The 6,990-nt window shown below is 42.5% G+C and overlaps 1 protein-coding gene across 1 annotated transcript in view; it reads left to right on the top strand.

Moving 5' to 3' along the window:
- Nucleotides 1-6,990, top strand: part of Erg (ETS transcription factor ERG) — a 202,476-nt gene that overhangs the window by 81,570 nt on the left and 113,916 nt on the right. The window lies entirely within an intron of this gene.

Here is a 6,990-nt window from a genome sequence, read left to right as displayed (position 1 = left end):
CATTTTTCTTTTGTCTGCCAAGGCTGGACTCTAGAGTGATGGATTCAGGATTTACTTTCAGGCGTTTTGATAGCTGTTGGAGTGGTTAGAATCAGTGTCAGTTCCCTCTCAAAGGCTTCTAGATAGGGGGAGAAAACAAATTTGGCCATCATTTTAAAATAGCTGGTTGTCTCCCTTAGCTACAGGTGGGCACTACAGTATTGCAGACCAAGATTTGAAGTCTTACATCTGAGCAGCACTTTCTGATTAGTAACAAAATCATCAATGAGAAATGATTGTCTAAATAACTTTTTTTATGGACTTAAGCCTAATGTTTGGGAAGTGTAATCCCTTGAACTCTTAAAGAAATATACTGATGACTTTACTCTTTGGTTATACTTTCCTTTTGAGTGTTTAAGACCATACAGTTGGCCCAAATAAATCAATTTATATTTACACTTAAAGTCATTTGAGGATCTGTTCCTGAGGGGTCACATGGGCTTGGGAGGAGCTCTTGGCACCTTTCTTTTACCAGTTCCGTGTATTTGAAGATAAGTCATAGGTCCTGCTCAACCGTGGCTGGCTTCACCTGCAAGCATGAATGAGATGTTTCCTCCAAGCTGACCCTCCTCTTTGTAGACAGGACACTGATTCAAGTCCATCTCATGGGGTCTCCATGTCTCCCTGAACAAGAGGACAGGTGACTCAGCACAGTTACAGAATATTTTGACAGATGCTCCACAGTCCCTGGAACTTAGTCAACCTTGGAGGCCAAGGGGCAAAAACTGTCTTTTAAGTCCCTCTGTCAAGTTTAGTATAGGCCTAAGTGTGACTGTTAAACATCCAATAAGGTTAGTTCCACCAGTCTGGTACTTTGAATTACCATGTGCTGTGTAGATAAAGCTTAGGTAAAAAAACAAATATTCTCAGATAAACCTTGACTAGATATATATTTTGTTCCTTAAACTAGTTGACTAAACTATGACCATAGACATTTTAAGATTATGTGTATATTATTCTCATTCTTTATATGTAACAAACCTACGCAGACCTTCATCTCTTGCTTAGGCTTTCTCATTTTTTTCTATTTTGGAAAATATCTCCATTCCCACATCCTTTTAACATCTTTTACATTCTCATTTTTTTCTTTGTTTTTTTTTTAAATAATTATAGGAAATAATAGCATTAACAAATAAAATTTCCATCTGTTGTGAGAATTCTTTTCCTGGGGCTACTAAACAATGCTTATTCCCTTTTAGGGTTCTAGTGTTAAGCCAGTGTTTGATTAAAGTTTTACTAGGGAACCGATGAATTTATTGAGCTTACTTACAGAGATAACTTAGGGGCTGCTGAGGTGTATGTATGACCTGAGGGTATGCACACTGGAAAGCCTTTACCCAGCATGGGTCATGCCTTCTCTTCCTAGCCTTCCCTAGATTGTATGCTTTAGCCCTCCCCAAACCCAGGAGACGATATGTAATTAGGGCCAAATTCGTGTGATTAGGGCCAAATTACATACAGTTGGCTGGGAAGAGTGGCTGGATAGTCCGGTGAGGGTCCAATGACCCTACTTGGTCTTCCTTTAATGAATGAGCACAACTGTCAACAAGCCCAATTGTGACAATGTTTAGCAATCAGGCTCAGCTGAAGTCGTGATGATGGTAGTTATTTCATGCAGAAGGGACTGCTGTACAGCATCATCTTATTAAAAGGACCTGGAATTTAAAAGGATTTGGTGCTGGGAGCCACATATGAGGGCGAACATATGTCATTTGTTTTTCTGAGTCTATGTTACTTCACTTAGTATAACAGTTAGACTATTTCTTAATGAGCTCCTGTAGGGTATGGTAAACAGAAACATAAACGCAGACCATACTTAGACCAGCACACACATAGACATACAGAGACACACATGCAGACATAGAGATACACATAGACACATAGGGACACATTAACACGCACATATACAGACATAGATATACAGAGACACACATATAGACATGTATACACACATGGGCACACAAAAAAATACAGACACATACAGAGGCACTCATATACAGACACAGACAGACAGACGGACACACACAGACACAGACAGACATACACACGGAGCCGACAGAGTGAAAGCTAAGCATGCTGGGTGCTGTGAATAGAAAAGCCACCCTTAGCCAGTGTGGACTGAGTGACTTTGAGGCTGAGAAGGCCTTAAATTGTCCGTGTTCTCAGGCAAATCCTCCAGTTGATAGAGATGGGAAAGTTCCACTGCGTGATGGAGTTTTCCATTGTGGGGGCAGCTCCAGATGGCCGATTCTTATCTCTAATCTCAGGCATATCCCTGGCAGAAATCCTTGGGACATCCTTCTTGCACGGCTCTCATGAATAATCCAAACAGTAGGCATTTTAAGATTCATGTGTCATCTGAGGAACAATGTACAACATTGGTTTAGCCCTTAAAAAAAACCCGTGTTTAGTTCATAGGAGTTCATAGGTGGGCTCCAAGCCCTGCAGTTTTGTGTGCATGTGGACTTTGGTTAGATTGACAGGGGCTTCCTGAACGCTGATATACTAGTGATGGACAGAACCTTGCCATCCCAGTATCCCCAGTGCCCCCCTGAGTTCCTGGCATGGGGAAAGTATACCAGGTGGATGAATTTCTTTTGGACAGACAAGATTACAAAGCACAGAGTGTCTTCTGGACTTTCTTACTAAAGTTAATTTTAAAAAGAGTGATTTTGTTCTTGGTGTAGGCATTAAAAAGGAAAGATGCATTTCATTTTTATTTTTTGAAGGTTTGTTTTTATTTATGTGTCTATGGGAAAGTGTCCCATGCATGTGTAGGTACCCACAGGGGCCAGAAGAAGCCATCAAATCTCCTGGATTTGGAGCTACAGGAGGCTATGAGTTGCCTAATGTGGGTGCTGGGAGCTGAACCTAGGTCCTCTGTAAGAGCAACACTTAACCTCTGGGCTATCTCTTCAGCCTCCAGAAATATGCATTTTGGTATACATGAACGGAGGGTCTGACAACCAGAGAACCGAAGGTATTGCTTTTGTGTGTTGTACAGCGCATGCTTGCATTTTTCAGATGTTTGCAAAGATGGGCTATTACATATTATTTAAATGTCTTCTGTATTGAATTTAGTATGTGTATTGCAGTGTTTTGAAACTACAGTGGAGAAAGGAGAGAACAGTTCTCTCTGCATTGGAACTGTAGTGTGGAGCTTGCCGCCCTTTCCATTTGTGTCTTTCCTTTTAAACAAAATATGTGTGTAAAAATTCTCCTTTGCAGGGCTGGAGAGATGCCTCAGCGGTTAAGAACATTGGTTGTTCTGGCAGGAGACCCAAGTTTGAATCCCAGCACCCACATGGCAGCTAACAACTGTCCGTAACTCCAGTTCCAGGGGATCCAACAGTCTCTTCTGTCTTCCGCAGGCATTGCACGACATGGGTGCACTTACCTACATGCAGGCAATACATGCATACACATAAAATGAAAATACTAAATAAATTTTTTAAAAAAAATTCTCCTTTACTAGGTGACTTTTACAACAGTTCTCCATATCATTAAGTATTTATCTGCTCCACAGGTTCCTGCAGTGCTTGTATGTGTGTGTTTGTGTGTGTGTGTGTATGTGTGTGTGTGTGTGTGTGTGTGTGTGTACACATATGCGTTCTCTGAACCTGGAGCTCATTGTTTTCCACCGAGCTGCAGCAATCCTCCTGACTTTCTCCCTCAGCGCTGTGCTCACAGGTGAATGCCCACAGAGGTCAGAAGAGGGCATCAGATCCTCTGGAGCTGGAGTTACAGATGGTTGTTAGCTGCTGTGGGTGCTAAGATTCAAACCCAGGTCTTCTGCAAGAGCAGCCAGTGCTCTTAACCACTGAGCCATCTCTCCAGTCCCCATGCCCAACTTTTTACATAGTGGGTGCTGGGGATCAGAACTCAGATCCTCATGTTTTACTCTTACGCACTGAGACATCTCCCTACCCTATTCCTGAATTGTTTTTTTCTATTTTGTTAACAGGGTCTCCCTGTAGCCCCAGCTGGTCCAGAACTGGCTATGTAGACCAGGCTAGCCTTGATCTCACAGAAATCTCCCTGCCTCTGCCTCCTGAGTGCTGGGGTTAAAGGTGTGTGCCCTCACACCAAGTTCTTGCACTCTTTTTGATGATGGTGAATATTGCACTATACAAATGCCTGATACAGAGATAATAAACACACAGGTGGAGGTTCTTCCATTGCATCTCCAGTTGAAAGTGGCTCCATTAGTCTTTTGCTCTGGGCCTATTTTATTTTCAGATCTCTCCCTCAGGGTGTTCTCTGATGCATGATCTACATGCTGCACACAGGTTGGTTACTGAAAGAAAAGCTGTGAGGCCATCAGAAAAAGGAACAGTTGGGTCATGATAGTGCTTTTTTTTTGTTACAATACATTCATGCAGTTTTGTAGTTTGCATTATTCCCTTTTTTGGTTAGGGTCAAAACTTACGAAGGACTTTTCTATATTCATGAACGATGGACTCATGGTGAATTGAAGAAAAAGAAGCACTGTTCACGCCTAGGTGTTGCTGTCCATGGTCACAGTTGGGTCGTACTGGTCCAGTGTGGTGTTTCCTGTGTTTCAAGGAGGGCGAAAAGACTCTTGCCCTGCCAGGCATGTGATGAGCTGATGAGATGTTACGATGGCAGATTTTCTCCTAAGTAGGTCTGCCTGATGACCTAGGGACAGCGTTCTTTAAAGTACCATCTTAGAGTCCTGGGTGTCTTGGAGCTGTGGCCTTTTAATAGCAGAGACTCAGAGTGGGAAGGGGGGTCAGGGAAGGATGAAGTGAGCGCCCCCTCTTTGGAAGACTACTCCAGGACAATGTTTAGGAGGTGGCACTGGGATATTCTAAATCATAGCTGTGCCTTATGCTACCAATAGCTAATTGATGTTTAGGGGGAACACCCCCCCCTTTGCATTCACCATTCTGAGATGACTCTACTTAGATGCCCTTATATTACACTCTTCTAGATATTAGAAAATATTATCCTTGAAGATGAACCACAGTCGAGAATTTTGTCATTAGAAATAAAGGATTTGTTTTAGAAAGAGGAAGATTTGTCTTTTTTAAATTTTGTAATAGGGTTTATAACTCATGATCCCCAAATCAATATTCCCTTTGATCACTGTTTAGATCTTTATGCAACTTCACATTCTGAGGTATGTGTAGAATCTTCAGGAATTAGATCTGGTTTCTTTTTATAAGTAAACAAATGAAGAATTTCGTCTCTAATAAAATAAACCAATATTTTATCAAAGAATAATGGATGTATGTATAAATATGTGTGTGTGAGAGAGAGAGCGAGAGCGAGAGAGAAAGGCAAGTGTGGAAATTACAGGAAGTTGGAGTAAGTGAGTAAGGAGCCCTTTGTATTGTAACCTTCCTGTAAGTGTGGAATTATTTCAAAATCTAAGTTAAAAGTTTCACTCTTAACTATTTGATTTGGAGTAAGCAAGAGACTGTAGTCCCAGGCAGATCACAGGTTAGTTAGACTTCCATTAGAAAGCTGCTGCCCCTGCTACAGGGCAGGACTCAGTGTAGGCTGTGTCAGAGACCAGGGTGGATTGGGGACATTTGGACCATGAAGAAGTTTCTCCCACAGCTATTTAATTAGCAAAGAAGTGAGCTTATTTAAAGCTCATGTTTGGCAAATTCCCAGTGCTGCCTACTGCAGGAGTACAGTGAACATTTTAACTGGATGTTTCTTAGGGGAGAACAAAACCCAGGCCTCTCTCTGTTGCTAGTTTCTGTTTCTATTGCTCAGCACTCTTACCTAGTGGAAGCTTCCCAGATAAAACAACTTAGGACTTTGAAATTTTTAGGGGAAACACAGTTTTAGTCACCCTGCCATCTTATTCATTGTTCAGAGATGAAAGGAGCCGGAAACCAGCATTCCCTCAAAATGTAGGTGCTGAGAACCCAGAATGAGCATTTCCAAAATGTGTTTTTCTTTTTGGCCTTTCAACTTTCCTCCTCTCCCTCCTTCTCCTCCTCATCCTTTGCCCTCCTCATCCTTCTCCTCTTCTTCCTCTTCTGCCTCTCTCTCTCTCTCTCTCTCTCTCTCTCTCTCTCTCTCTCTCACTTTTTGCATTGTTGGGATTTGAACTCAAGCCCTTTGCACATGTCAAAAACTGAACTACTGAGTTGCATTCTTAGTCTTCTTTCTAGTCTTTATCTCCATCCCCCCCCTCCTCTTGATCTTTCTTCCCTCTTTTTTTGTATCTTAACACAAGGGGTGGAAGTGGAGGAAGAAGAGACAAGGGAAGGGGCTAGTGTGTGGAACTCTGGCATAGCTGGCCCAAAGTCTGAATGAGCTCAAGAATTGCCTGTGACTCAGGCTCTGGTCCATTGTGTTCTCTGGGTTCCCTGGAGACCACACCTCTTTACTGATCCAAATTTCGTGTAGTTAGATTCAAAGCAAAATATTGTTTCTTCCAGAGAACAAGTAATTTCCTGAAAATGAGTAATTAAAGGCTTGAAATCCTCTAAGGAATGCTCAGGCCTGTGTTAGCTGTACTTCCTTCAGGGGGAAAACAGACGTGTGGCCCTGAACTTGCAGCTTGGGTTTTCTGTGCTTAGTGCGACCTTCACGTGGCATCCTCTCTGGGTAGCCGCAAGTTCTGTCAGAATCCGGGGCCTGCAGCATGGATGTCCATCAAAGTGGGGCATGCTCTACAGTGTGTGTAGAAATTTTAGTGTTTTGACTTTTAAATACATATATTCATCTATATAGTTGTGAATGCATGTATATAGGTACACGTGTGTGTGTGCGTGTGCGTGTGTGTGTGCGTGTGCGTGTGTGTGTGTGTGTGTGTGTGTGTGTGTGTGTGTGTAGGCCAGAGATCAACCTCAGTGTTATTCTTTAGATACTGTCCACCTGTACTTTGAAATAGAGTCCCTCTTTGGTCAGGAACTGGCTGACTGGACTGGACAGGCAGGCCAGTGGGCTCCATGGATGTCCTTGCTT

The sequence above is a fragment of the Nannospalax galili genome, unplaced genomic scaffold (assembly GCF_000622305.1).
Source record: "Nannospalax galili isolate Female #2095 unplaced genomic scaffold, S.galili_v1.0 scaffold192, whole genome shotgun sequence".
Lineage (NCBI taxonomy): Eukaryota > Metazoa > Chordata > Mammalia > Rodentia > Spalacidae > Nannospalax > Nannospalax galili.
The sequence above is the reverse complement of the archived record's forward strand: the minus strand, read 5'-3'. Positions and strand labels throughout refer to the sequence as shown.